We start from the raw sequence: 18,816 nt of genomic DNA, 5'->3' as shown, positions 1-18,816 counted from the left end.
AAAGAATCATACCGCCAAGGAGGTTAAATGAACAAGGTGAACTTAGAACCTGATTGGCTGCCATGCACAGCGGCATCAGGTCTTGAGTGCTCCAGTTTTAGTAAATCTCCCCCAGTGTGTTGCTTACATATTTTTCGACATGTCCAGTTGTGCAACATTTCAGTCCCCACTCACTGCTTAATCCCATTATTATGAATCCTTCAAAAACAATTGTTAAATATATTTTCAAATACTGCTACCATAAATACCTAAATACATATTTATACTGGCCCTGTACAGGAGCACACAGTCAGATAGGGCAACGCTGCAGACAATCAGGGCCTTATAGTTCTGAATAGTTCTATTAAAGTGGCACTCCTGAGCTCTTGATCCTCTGTATCCCCTGTGAGCGCTGTTATTACTCTCAAATCACTTTTGTATTCTTTACTAAGTTCTGCAGTGACATGGAGGGCGGTGGTGCTGTAAAGGTAAGTTGTTGTTTTTTTCATTTTTGGAAAGAAAACATAGGCATAAAATGCAGCAGATGCTGTGGATGGGCAGTGTTTGTTAAGATTTGCCATTCTGAACTAGTGTTTTGTGGAACCCTAGGGCTCCTGCAGAGGTTGCTAGGGGTTCCTTACGCTACAGTTGATTGCCCTTCCATCCCATGCCTACATATTTTTGGATTCCAATGCCACTTGGCCGAGCCAGCTACATGACACCAATGATATTTGTAGTTTTTTGTAAGGGTGGCCACAGTAAAAGGGGGCATTTTTTTCCACTGACCCCTGAGAAATTAGTTCTCTGAGGCCTGAAAAGGAATTCAAGGATTCCCTTGGGGTAAAACGGTTGAGAAAGGCTGGGTTAGATACTAGGCAGACCTGTCATCTTTTGCCAAAGAGCCCACGTGAGTTGAAGGTATTCACATATGGATAAATATTCTTGTACTATAGAGTTGATCTTGCAACAAACTTTTTTGTATGGCATGCAAATGATTTTATCACAAGACTAGCAATGCAAGAAATCTGGGAACCCTGCTGTTTTTTGTATTTCCCCATATCACGCAGATTGTTCCTTTTTGGGAAGTCAGATTCTTGAAGCAGAACTATTTTTTTTTAACTTGCAAACACTCCTGTATTTCAATTTTTGCAATGCGACTTGTAAATTGGTGTGTCTTGTGCCTTCTCAATATGTTTTCCAGCTGATGCACAGGCACAGTACGGGACCCGGGACTCAATATGACCTCTTGACCTCCACCCCGCTACCTGCAAAACTGAAGGGTCATAGAGGACGTAAGATCCTCTGTGGCCCCTTGGCTTGATCTCTGCTAGCTGCAAAGGTCAGAGCTCATAGAGGACCTAATATCCTCTACTGCCTCTTGGTTTGATTCTGCTAGCTGCATAGCTCAGAGGTCATAGAAGACCTAAGATCCTCTGTGGCCTCTTGGTTTGATTCTCCTAGCTGCATAGCTCAAAGGTCATAGAGGACCTAAAATCCTCTGTGGCATCTTGACTTGATCTCTGCTAGCTGTAAAGCTCAGAGCTCATAGAGGACGTAAGATCCTCTGTGGCCTCTTGGTTTGATTCTACTAGCTGTAAAGCTCAGAGCTCATAGAGGACCTAAGATCCTCTACTGCCTCTTGGTTTGATTCTGCTAGCTGCATAGCTCAGAGGTCATAGAGGACCTAAGATTCTCTGTGGCCTCTTGGTTTGATTCTCCTAGCTGCATAGCTCAAAGGTCATAGAGGACCTAAAATCCTCTGTAGCCCCTTGGTTTGATTCTGCTAGCTGCATAGCTCAGAGCTCATAGAGGACCTAAGATCCTCTGTGGCCTCTTGGTTTGATTCTCCTAGCTGCATAGCTCAAAGGTCATAGAGGACCTAAAATCCTCTGTAGCCCCTTGGTTTTATTCTGCTAGCTGCATAGCTCAGAGCTCATAGAGGACCTAAGATCCTCTACAGCCTCTTGGTTTGATTCTGCTAGCTGCATAGCTCAGAGGTCATAGAGGACCTAAGATCCTCTATTGCCTCTTGGCTTGATCCTTGCTAGATATATAGCTCAGAGGTCTTAGAGGACCTAAGATCCTCTGTGGCCTCTTGGCTTGATCTCGGCTAGCTGTACAGATCAGGGATCATTGACTTTTCACACATCTCATGATGTTCCTATATTTCCATAAGGGGCCAAGACCATCACTGCACAGAGCAGTGTTGCTCCCCCTAGTCTGATACTTTTCCCTTCTCATTTAAAAGGCCACTGTATTCCTTATAACAAGTAAAGAGTGTGTGATAGAAGATCTGGAGATAGGGGGATTGTGGTTGGAATAGAACCGTCCTTTTGCACATCTGCTTCCCAGCAAAGGATGGAAGTAGTTTCTATAGATAACCCTTTTTGAGGGAATGAATACCTTGCTACATCAGACAGTAGCACCAACTCCATCACCTTCCTCTAATGCTAAGTAATGAAGTAAATGGAATAGACTCTGCAAAATGACCTTTAGGTAATACTGTAAAAAAGGAGAATGCAAAAGAACAATTCTGTTTTGAAGCTGAACTCTGGGATTTCTATTAAAAAAAAAATACCTTTATACTACCACCACCACCCCCCCATCACCCCACTGCTACACTCAGAATCTGGTGCACCTATGCATGGTAGTCAATCAGCTTCTAACTCTGGCTTGTTCAATTAGGCTTTGCCAATGAAACCTGGAAGCTGATTAGTTACTATGCAGAGATGCACCAGATTTTGCACTCTCCCATTTTAGTAAATAACTCCCATTATCTATTTATTTCCTGTTCTGGGTTGACAATAAGGTTCAGCCTCTGAAACTGTTGATTCTAATAGCATTGTCAGAACCTGGAAGCAGTGGAGCCTCATCATTCCAAAGCCTTGGGCGCTTTGACTGAGCTATGGAAGCTCTTAAAGTTGACAATGACACTTCCCGTACTGATGTTGGTGCTAAGAAGAGAGCTCCACCCTCCACTCATAGGAGCGAGAACACACGCCATGGGTGAGCGATCATGTGACGGCAATTAAAGATTTTTGTAAAAGCTGTTTTTTAAGGTTTCAGTGTGATCTAGTATAATAGAGACTAATGCAAACTTATGCCAAATATTTGGGATGTTAGTGATATTATAGTTTTTCCTTTTACTTTAAGTCTAGCGGTAAAGCAATAAGCATTAATAGATACCTTATTCCTCACTCCCCAGCAGGGGCGGACTGACAACTCATGGGGCCCCCGGGCAATAGGGGATCATGGGGCCCCTGTTTCCTTGCCCAAACTCAAAAGAGCCTATGAAAAAGCTACCAGGGGCATCTCATGGGGCCCCCTACTGACCCCGGGCCCTCGGGCAGAGCCCAAGTTTCCAAATGGTCAGTCCACCCCTGCTCCCCAGGCAGCCGATGCTCTCCTCTATTTCTGACGCTCCACACTGTGGGTCCTTGTGGTCCTCCCATATACTGCAGAACTGCTGGTCCAGCATTGTATGTGATGACGGCAGAGTGTGACCTCCAGCCAGAGCGCCTTAAAGAAGAGGCTTTGGAGGACCAGTTGCAGAGCATGGAGGGAGACTAAAGAGTGAGGTAAGTATTACAACTTATTCATCTACTCTGAGACTTAAAGAGCATTAAACTTTGCAAGACAGGAGGGCCCCACTACAAGGGTCATTTTTTTTTTAAATCCCAGAGTTAAGCTTTAAAGTATCTGGCCTGACCTTGCTTACCCCATGGCAGCTAAAAGTGTAAATCAGGCAGAAGAGCGCCTTCTTTGTAAGTTGATGGGGACTAACAATAGGGAAAAACTCAGGGCGGCATCCCTTGAATGGTTATGTTTACCAGTTGCCTGAAAACGAGGTGGGCCGCGACACGGAATCTATAGAACATTTTCTAAAAAGCGTTGCCTTATTTCGTATGCAATGTATCCATTCAGCGCAGCAAATATGGGAATTACTTTATAGCTATTTTGGCTGCAAAACAGTTCCTATGTTTGTATTCTGCTGTGTTTTTACCTTTTGGGCTAATGTTGCTGTTAAATAGCTTTGATTGGAACACTCCTTTAAAGCAGACTCAGCAGGACCAGATTAAGGGCATCATGGGCCTGATGCTGATGATTTTAGTGGGCTTTTATAGGGAAATAAATAAAATGAAAACGCAAACAAATTAAATTAAATGGGGGGGGGGTGAGAGAGAGAGAGGGGGTGAGAGAGAGAGGAGGGATGGGGGTGAGAGAGGAAGGGGGTGAGAGACAGAGAGGAAGAATGGGGGGGGTGAGAGAGAGGGAGGGGGTGAGAGAGAGGGGGGTGAGAGAGAGAGAGAGGAGGGATGGGGGGTGAGAGAGGAAGGGGGTGAGAGACAGAGAGGAAGAATGGGGGGGGATGAAAGAGAGGGGGTGAGAGAGAGGGTGAAAGAGAGAGGGGATGAGTTAGAGGGAGGTGAAAGGGGAGACTGGGAGAGAAGGCTGTGAGGGAGAGGGGGGGGGGGGGTGAGAGAGAGAGGTGAAAGAAGGAGGTGAGGGGGTGGGAGAGAAGGGGGCAAGAAACGGGGATGGATGAAAGAAAGGGGGTGGAAGAGAGAGAGGAGGTGAAGGAGAAGGGGGCTCTGGTTCTAGAGGTGGTGGGTGGGGTTTGTCAGCTATATTGAGAGAGAGAGAAGCGAGACGGGGAGCTAATGGGCGCAAGCTATGTGCTGATAGGGCACAAGGCAGGTGCTAATGGGACATATGGAGGAAGAAAATTAGGCATTATTGTGGTGTCGGCTATGAGCCCTCTTTGCCTAGTGCCAGTCATTGTTTTGCCCCTAGTAGCCCCACTTCCCCACTCACCTGTAGGAGCAGAGCACTGCCCCCAGGACAGAATATGGGTGGGAATTCTGCCATTCCACTTCCTGATTCCCTAATGGGGCGCTGGGCAGGTACAAGTTAGGTCTGGTGGGTGTGAATATAGTGCAGGTTAGGGGAAGAGAGATAGAGTGTCACATGAATATTAAAACCCCATAGAGCTGGGCTTGTCATGCGGTGTAAATAACACTCCCTCTTATGAGCTCCGCTATGGCGGCTGAGCCTATATTAAGGTAGGAGCCTGGAGCTGCAGCTCCAATAGACCCTACAATATTCTGGGACTGAGACTCAGGTGACCACTTTAGGCAATATTCCTGTGCTGCTGAGAAGGGTAAATTAAGAGTAGTTACATAGTCTGGCTAAAAAAAGACAAAAGTCCATCCAGTTAAAAAATAAGTTACAATCCTATACCCACAGTTGATCCAGAGGAAGGCAAAAAAACCCAGCAAAACACGATACAATTTGCCCCTGCAGGGAAAAAATTCCTTCCTGATCCCCCGAGAGGCAATCGGATATTCCCTGGAACAACTTTCCCTATAAATGTTATATCCAGTTATATTCTGTGTATCTAGGAAAGAATCCAGAACTTTTTTAAAGCAATCCACTGAGCTGGCCAGAACCAACTCTTGAGGGAGTCTATTCCACATTTTTACAGCTCTCACTGTGAAGAAACCTTTCCGTGTTTGGAGATTAAATTTATTTTCCTCCAGACGTAAAGAGCGCCCCCTTGTCCTCTGTGATGACCTCAGGGTGACTAACTCTACACCGAGTTCACTTTATGAACCACTGATGTATTATACATGGAGATCATATCCCCCCTTATGTATTATACATGGAGATCATATCCCCCCTTATGTATTATACATGGAGATCATACCCCCCCTTATGTATTATACATGGAGATCATATCCCCCCTTATGTATTATACATGGAGATCATATCCCCCCTTATGTATTATACATGGAGATCATACCCCCCTTATGTATTATACATGGAGATCATATCCCCCCTTATGCATTATACATGGAGATCATACCCCCCCCCCTTATGTATTATACATGGAGATCATATCCCCCCTTATGTATTATACATGGAGATCATATCACCCCTTATGTATTATACATGGAGATCATATCCCCCCTTATGTATTATACATGGAGATCATATCCCCCCTTATGTATTATACATGGAGATCATATCCCCCCTTATGTATTATACATGGAGATCATATCCCCCCTTATGTATTATACATGGAGATCATATCCCCCCCTTATGTATTATACATGGAGATCATATCCCCCCTTATGTATTATACATGGAGATCATATCACCCCTTATGTATTATACATGGAGATCATATCCCCCCTTATGTATTATACATGGAGATCATACCCCCCTTATGTATTATACATGGAGATCATATCCCCCTTATGTATTATACATGGAGATCATATCCCCCCTTATGTATTATACATGGAGATCATATCCCCCTTATGTATTATACATGGAGATCATACCCCCCCTTATGTATTATACATGAAGATCATATCCCCCTTATGTATTATACATGGAGATTATATCCCCCTTATGTATTATACATGGAGATCATATCCCCCCTTATGTATTATACATGGAGATCATATCCCCCCTTATGTATTATACATGGAGATCATATCCCCCTTATGTATTATACATGGAGATCATATCCCCCCTTATGTATTATACATGGAGATCATATCCCCCCTTATGTATTATACATGGAGATCATATCCCCCCCTTATGTATTATACATGGTGATCATATCCCCCTTATGTATTATACATGGTGATCATATCCCCCTTATGTATTATACATGGTGATCATATCCCCCTTATGTATTATACATGGAGATCATATCCCCCCTTATGTATTATACATGGAGATCATATCCCCCTTATGTATTATACATGGAGATCATATCCCCCTTATGTATTATACATGGAGATCATATCCCCCCTTATGTATTATACATGGAGATCATATCCCCCCTTATGTATTATACATGGAGATCATATCCCCCTTATGTATTATATATGGAGATTATATCCCCCTTATGTATTATACATGGAGATCATATCCCCCCCCCCTTATGTATTATACATGGAGATCATTTCCCCCCCCTCTTATGTATTATACATGGAGACCATATCCCCCCCTTATGTATTATACATGGAGATCATATCCCCCCTTATGTATTATACATGGAGATCATATCCCCCTTATGTATTATACATGGAGATCATATCCCCCTTATGTATTATACATGGAGATCATATCCCCCCTTATGTATTATACATGGAGATCATATCCCCCTTATGTATTATACATGGAGATCATATCACCTTAGTAGTAGAAGGACTGAAATACTTTCCATTCCTGGAGCAAATACTCTTCCAGGTTCAGTCCAGTGCTGGTGACATCACTAAAAAAACATGGCATTTGATCACATGATCTTTGCTGAAGATTTGGGACAGAATGAACACTGACCCTCCCACGTAACTGAGATTATATGGTACACTCACTAAATTAGGAAATTCAATTCGCTTTATAGGAAATTACGTTAATAGAAAAATTTATATTTGATCAAAAATTTTGATGATATGATTCAACTCTTTAAAAAACAGGTACCTGCTATTTATGGGTACCTTTTGGCTCCAACAGGCATATATATGTGAAAGAATTAAGACAAGTGCTTTATGTGGCCACGGATTCCTTCCTTACCACTGTTGGGGGCAGTACAGGCAAAGCATAGTTCCAACAGGCTGCCAATGATCCTAAGTTAGGGCAGGTATAGACAACAATACTGTTACTTGCGGTTACTATTACCCACTTGGTGTATGTGGTTGTGATCAATGAGTTTCATTCACAGTTGGGCTGCTTTTTGAACTCCAAAACTAGAGCTGAGACCGTGTATTAGTCCTAGTGTCCTGTGCAAGTCAGCTGTTTGGTTCATATTCTTTGTATATACAAAATGACACACGCAATGCTTCTCATGGAAATAGGGGTCCCTACTATTAGAGGCTTTAGATAAAATTTAGGTTTTAGCTGGGTTTAGAAAGGAGTTGATCTCTGGCTACTTTAGGTTTTATGGTGTGCCTGTTCCAGCCCAGTTGACAAAAAGGTTTTGACATTTAGACTGGAGCAGTCACAAGGCAATCCCAAAAGTACCTTGACACCAAATCCTGTCTCCACATGGCTCACAGATTAAATACTAGCTAAAGCCCTGAAGAAGGGAAAGCCTCAATCCAACATAATGCATTGTATGTATCATTTTGTAAATGCAAATCAAGAAACTGAACCAAAATGCTGAATTGTACCACTCTCAATACAAGGTGCTCTTCACCCCAGGACCAATACATGTTCCCAGCACACCACCATTGAACCTTGAATTTGAAGTCCAAAATACAGTCCAGTATGAACCAAACCAGTGAGATGCACAACTATCCATACAAGATGGTTCTCACCCAGAACCAATACATGTCCCCAACACACCACAGTCATTGAACCCCAAATTTGAAGTTCAAAATCCAGTCCAACGTCAACCGAACCACTTAGTTACATAACTCAGGGATTGTACAACTCTTTATGCAAGATGCTTCTCACCCTAGGATCAATAAGTGGACCTAGAAAACCACTGCCACTGTAGACAAATATGAAGACCAAAAACCAGCCCAATGTGAACCAAACCACTGAAGTGCACAACGCAATGGTTGTACAACTCTCTATACAAGATGATCCTCGCCTTAGCAGCAATACTTGTTTCTAGCACACGACCATCACTGAACCCCAAATTTGAAGATCAAGAACCAGAGAAATGTGAACCAAACTACTGAGTTGCACAACTTAGTGGTTGTACAACTCTTTATACGAGGGATGTTCAAGTCAAAGCGGGACTTTTGAGTTTATATAACAAAAGAACAAATTTCAAGGAGTGGAAACTGCATTTATTTTTTGACATACTCCCCTGCTACATTTATACACTTATCCCAGCGTTTAACTAATGCCTGTAAAGCTTAAGCATAGAAAGATTTGTCAGTACGGCTGAACCATCATAAGACAGCCTGCTTCACTTCATCATCATTGCAGAAATGCTGACTCCCAAGGAACTCTTTTAGGGGTCCAAACAGGTGGCAATTACTCAGTGTGAGGTCCAGGATGTAAAGGGGATGTGGCAATACCTCCAAGCTGAGTTGCTGTAAAGTGCAGTGAGCAGTATGAGCTTGTACATTGTCCTGGAGAAACAGGACGCCATTAGTGATCAAACCGGGCAGTTTTTTTCCAAAGACATTTGTACACATCACTTAGAACACAACAGTAATATTCACTGTTGATAGTGACACCAGCATTCGCTAACTTTTCGAAAATGAAAATGTTCGTGAGTGACTGTGTTCACCGTTCCCACAGAAAAATTCATCTTTTGTGCAATTTACTGACAGGTTATGCGCCAATTATTCAGGATCAGACATTCCATGCACTGAATGTTCACAGGTATGACTGCTGTGGGCTAGGAACCACCAAAGCTGGGATCGTCACTGACAGAAGAATGGCCATCTTTAAAACATTTACATTCAAATGTCGTACTGCGGCTGAGCGTCTCATCACTGTACTGTTCTTGAAGTCTTCTGTAGATATCCCTGGATTTTACGCCTTTGTTCACAAGAAACTTGATCACCACACGATGCTCCATGCACTCATTAACACTGTTGTCTGCCATCTTGATTAACGGTCTCTGGACTGGCCCTCGACATGTGTGCTGCCTACCAGTAATAGGACATGCTTTCCACTTACTACTGCATGTAGTACCGCCACGGTAGCATCCCATTTACCTGTAATATTTAAAGTCCCGGTTTGACTTGAACACCCCTTGTACAAGATGCTCCTCACCCTAGGACCAGTACATGATCCCAAAATACCACCACTGAACCCCAAATTTGATGTCCAAAATCCAGCCCAATATGGACCAAGCCATTGATTCATGTAATTCTCCACACAAGATGGTCCTCACCCCACAACCAATACATGTTCCCAAGCACAATACCACCACTGAACCCCAAATCTGAAGTCCAAAATTAAGCCCAGCATGAACCAAACCACACAGTTACACAACTCAATGATTGTACAATTCCTTATACAAGATGCACTACACACCAGCATCAATACATGTTTCTAGCACACCACCACTGAACCCCAAATTGGAAGACCAAAAAGCAATCCAACATGAACCAAGTGGTTGTACAACTCTTTATACAAGATACTCCTCAACCTAGGACCAACACATGATCCCAGCACACCACCAGTGAACCCTGAATTTGATGTCCAAAATCTAGCCCAACATGAATAAAACCACTGAGGTGCACAACTCAGTGCTTGTACAACATGCTTGGCAGGACAAACCTCACCCTAGGATCAGTACATGTTCCTAGCTCACTACCACCACTCAACCCCAAATCTGGAGATCAAAAACCAGCCCAATGTGAACCAAACCACTGAGCTGCACAACTTTCTATACAAATTTCTTCTTACCCTACACACACAGAAATTATTACAGTGTAGATACAGTTTAGATACGTTTTAGGCTTTGGCCTAAGTTTGGCACATATTTCACTGTACAGTTCTTGAAGTCTTCTGTAGATATCCCTGGATTTTACGCCTTTGTTCACAAGAAACTTGATCACCACACGATGCTCCATGCACTCATTAACACTGTTGTCTGCCATCTTGATTAACGGTCTCTGGACCGGCCCTCGACATGTGTGCTGCCTACCAGTAATAGGACAAGCTTTCCACTTACTACTGCATGTAGTACCGCCACGGTAGCATCCCATTTTACCTGTAATATTAAAAGTCCCAGTTTGACTTGAACACCCCTTGTACAAGATGCTCCTCACCCTAGGACCAGTACATGATCCCAAAATACCACCACTGAACCCCAAATTTGATGTCCAAAATCCAGCCCAATATGGACCAAACCATTGATTCGTGTAATTCTCCACACAAGATGGTCCTCACCCCAAAACCAATACATGTTCCCAAGCACAACACCACCATTGAACCCCAAATCTGAAGTCCAAAATTAAGCCCAGCATGAACCAAACCACACAGTTACACAACTCAATGATTGTACAATTCTTTATACAAGATGCACCACACACTAGCATCAATACATGTTTCTAGCACACCACCACTGAACCCCAAATTGGAAGACCAAAAAGCAATCCAACATGAACCAAGTGGTTGTACAACTCTTTGTACAAGATACTCCTCAACCTAGGACCAACACATGATCCCAGCACACCACCAGTGAACCCTGAATTTGATGTCCAAAATCCAGCCCAACATGAATAAAACCACTGAGATGCACAACACACTTGGAAAGACAAACCTCACCCTAGGATCAGTACATGTTCCTAGCTCACTACCACCACTCAACCCCAAATTTGGAGACCAAAAACCAGCCCAATGTGAACCAAACCACTGAGCTGCACAACTTTCTATACAAATTTCTTCTTACCCTACACACACAGAAATTATTAGTGTAGATACAGTTTAGATACGTTTTGGGCTTTGGCCTAAGTTTGGCACATATTTCAAAACATAAATCAAACATGGTGCAAATGGTGGCCATTCACCAGTGTACAAAGACATGTAGGCTGACCCTTGACTAGGGGTGGACTGACAACTCATGGGGCCCCCGGGCAATAGGGGATCATGGGGCCCCTGTGTCCTTGCCCAAACTCAAAAAAGCCTATGAAAAAGGTACCAAGGGCATCTCATGGGGCCCCCTACTGACCCCGGGCCCTCGGCAGTGCCCGAGTTTCCAAATGGTCAGTCCGCCCCTGCCCTTGACAGAAGGAAAGGGTAAGAATCCTTTATGTACGGGTCCCCCAGAAGACTCACCGATTATTCTCGGGGAGAGGGGATAACTTTCTCTGTATTGTATTTTCCCCCCTGTAGTAGTAGTGTCTGCTCCAAGCCCACTTTTTTTGGGTCATTATATTCATGCCATAGTCACCTTAAAGCACAATTCTTTACCAATCAGATCAGGGCTACGCAAACAACCATCGTTTAATGTCCACGGCTACTTACGGTGTATCTACGTCACAAAAGAGCACAGCAAAATGCTGCATTGTTCGTGGTAACTGAAATACAGAGCTTTTTTTTCACCACTCCTAATGACTCGCATTGTGAAGCTTCTGCTGTCTGTAGCCGCTGTGATTTCAGACATTTTAAATCGAAAGTTTTGTATAAACTGTCATTTATTTTGGGGTGCGCCCTCCGCTAGCCTGCGCTGTCACTGAACAGCCGAGTCCCAGACTGCAGAATCATTTTTAATCTTTTGTGTCTGTGCTGCCATGCAGTAGAAGGCGGATTTTTTTTTTTTTCTTTCCTTTTTTTTTTTTTTTGAAGCCTCATGTAGCTCCATCACTAAGCCGGCTCATCGGTGCTGCAGCGTCCCCTGCTGTCCTAATACTATCTCTACACGGGCCTATCACCAGACTTTATCTGGATGCTGGCGACCTCCGATGCACCTTTCTCAAACTTCACTTGTCAGACAACCCTGCAGCGCCCCCTGCTGGACCTGCCTGGTAAAACTGCAGACAGCTAAATTTGTCACTAGGCTGTCCCTTCCAACAGGGGCAGACACAGATATTCTTAGATACAGAGGTACAAAAATAAAAAAAGACTTAATCCTGGTACTATCTGGAATATATATAGAAAACACTAATATTTTTAAACACTGCAATGAAAACAGAGGGAGACGCACAGACTTTTGGCAGCTGTGGGACAACCATTTGTAGCTGGACTTTAAGATGCATAGCCGTAAACAACCCATAGGTTGCCATAATAACATGGCCTGAAGTGAGGTATGTTCAGACTTATTTATTGAGCAAAATTCCAAATGTAGAACCATGACCAATGAGAAATAAATTGTCACCCATCTGGCTACAGCATGCTGTGATCTGATTGGTTACTATGGATAACTTCGTGGTGTGCATTTTCACTTTTTACTGATGTATTTTGGGAAAAATGTGCAGTTTCTGTTTGATAGAAGGGAGGGAATAAAGCAGAAGGGAAGAGAGGGAGGAGGGAAGAAGAAAAAAAGGGAAGGAGAGAAGGAAGGAGAGAAGAGGGGGAAAAAAAGAAAAACTAAAAGGGGATGGAAGAGGGAAGGGGAGAAGGAAGAAGGAGAGAAATATGAAGAGGGGAGAGAGGAATGAAGAAGAAAAGGAAGATGGGAGAAGAGAAAAAAAAGAGGAGAAGGAAAAGGGAAGGAGAGAGGAATGAAGGAGAGAAAAATGAAGAGGAGATGGAAGAGGGGAGGAAAGAGGAATGAAGAAGAGAAGGAAGACAGGAGAAGAGAAAAAAAGAGGAGAAGGAAAAGGGAAGAAGAGAAGGAAGAAGGAGAGAAAAATGAAGAGATGGAAGAAAGAAGGAGAGAGTAGTAAAAGAAAAAAGAAAGAGGGAAGGGGAGAAGAAAGGAGGAGAAATGAAAGAGGGGAGGAATAAATGGGGAAGGAGAGAAGAGGGAAGGAAAGAAAGAAAGGGAAATAGAGAATAAGGAAGGTAAGAAGAAAGAAGGAGAGAAAAGGAAAAGAGAGAAGAGGGGAGGAAAGAACAATGAAGGTAGGTGGAAGAGGAAAAGCGATAGGAATGAAGGAGTAAAGGAAGAGGGAAGGAGAGAAGAAAAGAGGAGAGAAGGAAGAGGGAAGGAGAGAGGAGGGGAGGAAATAAGGAAGAGTGAAGGAGAGAAAAAAAGAGAAGGAAAAGAGAAGGAGAGAAGAATAAAGGAAAGAAGGAAGGAGAGAAGAGAGGAGGAGATGAGAGAAAAATGAAGAGGTGATGGAAGAAGTAAGGAAAGGGGAATGAAGGAGAGAATAGGGAAGGAGGAAAGCAGGAAGAAGGAAGGAGAGAAAAATGAAGAGAAGGAGACAAGAATAAAAAGGAGAAAGAATAAAGGTGAAAGGAATAAATGTAAAAAAGGATGAGGAAAGGAGAGTAGAATGAAGAAGAGAGGGAAGAAAGGAAGAGGGGATGCGAGTAGAATAAAGAAGAGAGGGAAGGCATGGGGAAGAAGAAAAGAATGAAGAAGGGTTGGAAGCGTAGAAGGATGGAGAGATGAGAAGAGAGGGAAAAAAAATAAAGGAGGAAGAAGAGAAAAGTATGAATGATAAGAGAGAGGAAAGGAGATAGAGAAATATGAAATAGTAGGAGACAGATGGAAAGCAGAAGCACCCCTCTTATAAAGCAAAGAACTGGAATTTGATCTCCAAATATTACCTGAGTACAAAAATGTACGACACCCGAACAGTAACTCGTTTCGGATCGACAGACGTATTTGCGCACCCTTCGGAAATAAACCAAACGCCTGTCTAGACAGAGGATAAGAAGCAGCAAAGAAACACCAAGATTTATAGACAGACAAACACGCACATCCATGCAAACGCACACAGTTTCTTTAAAAAGCTCTGGAGACGGGCACGGAACATACGAGCCAGTTTTATTTGCAGCGTCAAACAAATATACCACCGCCAAAAAAGACGGCACAGGCAAAGATTCTCATATAGCCAATGACGCAGCAGTCTACAGACGCTGCACAAGGAATGTATACGTAGGTACTCCGATGCAAGTGTTGGGCACTTGACCATTAACCACCTGTAACAGGCATCGAATGGGTTTTGCTCGTTTGGAGAAAAAAAAAAAAAGTTGCACGTGCCTTAAGGGTTTGACGTGTCTTTTTTAGCACGGCGCATTAACTCTTTAATGGACGCGGCTCTGCAATGCGCCATCGTCGCCTGGCGAACGAAGAGTTAAACTATTTGGCCTTAGATTGGAAAGGATTTGGAATATCTCTCCACTTTTGCTACTCTAACTACCTTGCACCCCCCCCCCCATTACTTCTTTCTTTCTCTGTGTCTCCTATATCCTATCACCCCACACACAGACACAGACCCTCCCTCTCTCTGTCTTGAGCCAGACAAGTTTAATAAATCCCCCCCATCCTGAGCAAAGCCGCATTGCGCTTTCTGCTTGTCTGGAATGGAAAGGCAGCCCAGGGGCGGGGAGAGAGCGAGCAGCGAGGGAGGGGAGAAATGGATGGAGCAAGGGAGAATCGAGAGAGACAGCGGGAGGGGTAACAGAATGGAGAAAGAGCAGTGAGGAAGACAGGATGGTCAGAGACAAGGAAATGAAGAAGCCGTACAGGTAAGGGGGGATATTGCTCGGGGAGACGCGATACGCTCCGCGTCGCAATCAGAGATCAGGGCACCGGCTAAAACGAAACATGATACGATTAAAAAAAATAATAATAAATACATATCATTTCTTAGGCGGTCAACCAGAATGCCAACATGGCAGGTGTTAAAATTGGAAAACTGAACCCAACGCATTTGCAGCAGGGGCAAGACAAAAGAGCAAGGAGAGCGTGCAACGGCAGACAGACGGGGGGCTAAAGGTGGTAAAGGCAGCCGCCAGCAGACAAAGAGGTAGCGGAGGAGAGCGGCAGGTGACAGACAAAAGGTACAAAGGAATGCAAACGCAACAAAGCCAAGAAGCCACCAGGGAACGGTGCACGGGAACAAAAAAAATTAGGCACACAAAAAAAAAAAAAAAGAGGCAAATGCAGAAGACAACGTGATCGGGGGCGCGCAAGGAACTCAGGCGATATTGATTAAACAGGGAGAAAGAGAGAGAGAGACGGGGATCAATTGCTGAGAAATGTAAAGACAGCAAAAGAGAAAGCCTGACGGGTTTACTTAATAAAGATGGCAGTGCGATAACGCATAACAAGCGGTCCATTTTGGTGGACCAGTAAAAGATTTGGTTATGGGGAAGGCACGTTGCGCCCATTTGCACTGCCTTAGTAAATAAGCCCCTTCGGACGCAGGGAGCAGCGTCTTTGGAGGCCTGCAGTGCGCGCAGCACAATGGTTTGGGGGGGGGGCGAAGGAGATGGACGAAGGCGGCTACCTGTTACGGCAGCAAGGCAGCGCACAGCAGGAGAAGTGCTTCTGGCTGTCAGGTTTTGCATGCAGAAGGGTGAGAGTGTATGTGAGGGCAGAGGAGGGGGGTGGGATACACTCGCTTATGACGTGCTCGTTGCACAGACTGAGGATGGAGACAGAGAGAGAGAGACGCAGCAGCTAAGAGTGTGGCATCGGGAGCTGGAGGTCAGGTACTGAGTGTCAATGTCTCTGATCGATGCCAAGCGTGCGCTCACGGCTCTGCGGACCGCCTGTACGCTCCGATTGTTCCCACTGCAATCCTACGAGGCGAGATTTAGAAAGGTGTGTGCGCCGCGTGTGCTCGCCTTTTTTTTTCTTTCCAGACGGCAGTCTAAAAGCCCCCATTCTTTTGCTTTTTTTTTTTTTTTACCTAAAAAATGTACAATAAATATAGGGGGGTAGTAATTTTTTTTTCTTTTAATTGGTCTATATTCATAGTTTATTTGTGTGACAATATTTCCAAATTGCTTGTTCACAAATACGTAACACGGTAAAACTAAGCGTACATGTTAAATACGCAATTTGTCCGCATTAGGGGTCATCTAAGTTACTTAATTGTTCCTTTTAGTTGATTTGATTGGAATCTGTGCATGAATGGAGTTATACTTGAAAGTGAATGTATGTGTATGCACTGTATAATATATATATATATATATATATATATATATATATTTATATGTGTATATATATATATATATATATATATATATATATATATATATAAAACCTCTCTCTCTCCACATCTCTCTCTCTCTCTCTCCACATCTCTCTCTCTCTCTCTCTCTCTCTCTCTCTCTCCCTCTGCACATCTCTCTCTCTCTCCACATATCTCTCTCCATCTCTCTCTCTCCACATATCTCTCTCTATCCACATCTCTCTCTCTCTCTCTCTCTCTCTCTCTCTCTCTCTCTCTCTCTCTCTCTCTCTCTCTCTCCACCCCTCTCTCTCTCTCCACCCCTCTCTCTCTCCACCTCTCTCTTTCTCTCTCTCTCCACATCTCTCTTTCTCCACACCTCTCTCTCTCCACATCTCTCTCTCTCTCTCTCTCTCTCTCTCTCTCTCTCCACATATACCTCTCTCTCTCTCTCTCTCCACCTCTCTCTTTCTCTCCCTCTCTCTCTCTCTCTCCGCATCTCTCTCTCCCCCTCTCTCTCTCCTCTCTCTCTCTCTCTCTCTCCACATCTCTCTCTCTCTTTCTCTCTCTCCTTATCTCTCTCTCTCTCTCTCTATAGATTAAGTACCTTTCCCTATATCATCATTCAATGTCACTTCAGTCTGGAGGTTCAGCCTTTGGCAAACCGACTACATTTTTTGCCATTTGCCTTCCCGGTAGTTATTAATATTCTGCGGCGGTTGCTACCCCTTTGCGCACCATCCACACATCTGTCTGCTGTGCCATGCTCCATTAACCATTGTCTACCTGTGCGCTTGCCTGCCTTTGTTACCTGTTACCTCTATGCAGGTGTAGGTCTGCCAACTGTAGGGCAAGTGTCAGACAAGGTGTGTCAAGGTGTTAGACGGCCAGACTGTTATTCCGCGCCCAGTAAAGATTTTCGGTTTGCGTGCTTTTTTTTTTTTTTTTAGTTATTCATTAGCTTTTTTTTTTTGTTATTCTGCATTTGTCCCATTGTTTTAGACTCTATCGATAGTCTCAACAGTGATTATGTATGTATGGCAGCATGTGCAACTGCATCTGTCTGTGCAGAAATTCTTCTGTCGCCCTCAGACAGAGCACGAAAAAAAAAAAAGCCTGTTGACTTTAATGTGTCTGTGTCTCCTACAAAGAGAGCAGCATCACGTTCACGCTAATAAATCCCTTTTTTTTGTACAGATGCCGCCTGCGTTAAGGATAAGATAGGCACCTATTGAACAATGCTAGGGTGGGTGACATTGCAAACATGCTGGCCAACGTCTTCAGAGTCTTTTTTGAATTTAACCAGTTTTATTGCAAAAGAATTTGCGTCCCAGTTCCGGATGAGCAGTGCTAGGGTGCTAGGGTGGGTGACATTGCACAAACGCTGGCCAAACGTCTTCAGAGTCTCTTTTGAATTTAACCAGTTTTATTGCAAAAGAATTTGCGTCCCAGTTCCGGATGAGCAGAGGCGGTCAGTAATCGCTGCACCTCCATGAAAAGGTTGCAAGTTGCCAACGTCGCCCAAAACAGGTTGAAAAGCATCTTCTATGGAGGGAAGGGGAATACATGGCACCAGGCCATCCAATTATGTCCCTTACTTCCTGCCACCACTCCCTAAATTGCACATTAATCTAGACAGGGCAAAATAAGGACACATTAGTGGGGTGCTCAAGGCTCTTAGTCGATCAGGAGCCATACATTGAATGACTACTTATGAATAATACAGACAGAGTCCTTTATCCGGACAATGCTTAAGAACTGGTTGGTTAACTACTTTATCGGACAGCTTGCTCAGGTCTTTCCGAAGACTTTCAAGTTCCGGCTGCCGTTTCAGCAGACTGCTAGAATTTTCACGTTATTAACCCGTTTCGGTACGCCGACAACTGTGCCAGCTAGCTTGCTAGATCTGTAATGAATTGCATCACCCTTGCTGTCTATTAACTGGTTTCATCCTGTGTCTTAGTACCAGACTCCCGAGCTCGTGTTCCGCCAGCGTTCCAAGGGGCAGCGCCAAGACGGAAAAGGTAAGACAATGGAATTTGTTAAGGTGTGGACGTCTGTCTGTGTCTGCTGTCCTCTGAATCCAAGCGCAGTAATTCCGCGCCAGACAATAGCCAAGATGGCCGCTCTATTGTTGTCTGGCTTGCAGTGTCCCTCTGCAATCCAGACTGCGCAGTCATCGTAGAGTTAACCGTACCGGGATACTAGAAGTTTTTTCAATTTTCTTCTCAAATGCCTTTATAGGTGGCCCATTGATAGGTGGACAGGTGTGCTAAAAACAATTATTGCAACTTTTTATGGCGTGCCAAAGACATATCATACTTCCATGTCT

General features: G+C 43.9%; 2 long non-coding RNA genes across 2 annotated transcripts in view; one reads left to right on the top strand and one right to left on the bottom strand.

Moving 5' to 3' along the window:
- Positions 1-14,217, bottom strand: part of LOC149432670 (uncharacterized) — a 42,172-nt gene extending 27,955 nt beyond the window's left edge. The window contains exon 1 of the long non-coding RNA XR_016308976.1: positions 14,128-14,217. This is a non-coding gene — a long non-coding RNA (uncharacterized LOC149432670). The remainder of the gene's footprint in view (positions 1-14,127) is intronic.
- Positions 14,218-16,892: 2,675 nt separating this feature from the next.
- LOC149432669 (uncharacterized) overlaps positions 16,893-18,816 on the top strand; it is a 33,682-nt gene continuing 31,758 nt past the window's right edge. Inside the window, exon 1 of the long non-coding RNA XR_016308975.1 lies at positions 16,893-18,508. This is a non-coding gene — a long non-coding RNA (uncharacterized LOC149432669). The remainder of the gene's footprint in view (positions 18,509-18,816) is intronic.

Source organism: Staurois parvus, unplaced genomic scaffold (genome assembly GCF_062004578.1).
Source record: "Staurois parvus isolate SC_StPar_1 unplaced genomic scaffold, SC_StPar_1.0 ptg002113l, whole genome shotgun sequence".
NCBI lineage: Eukaryota > Metazoa > Chordata > Amphibia > Anura > Ranidae > Staurois > Staurois parvus.
Note: the sequence above shows the minus strand (reverse complement) of the source record. Positions and strands in the feature narration are given on the sequence as shown.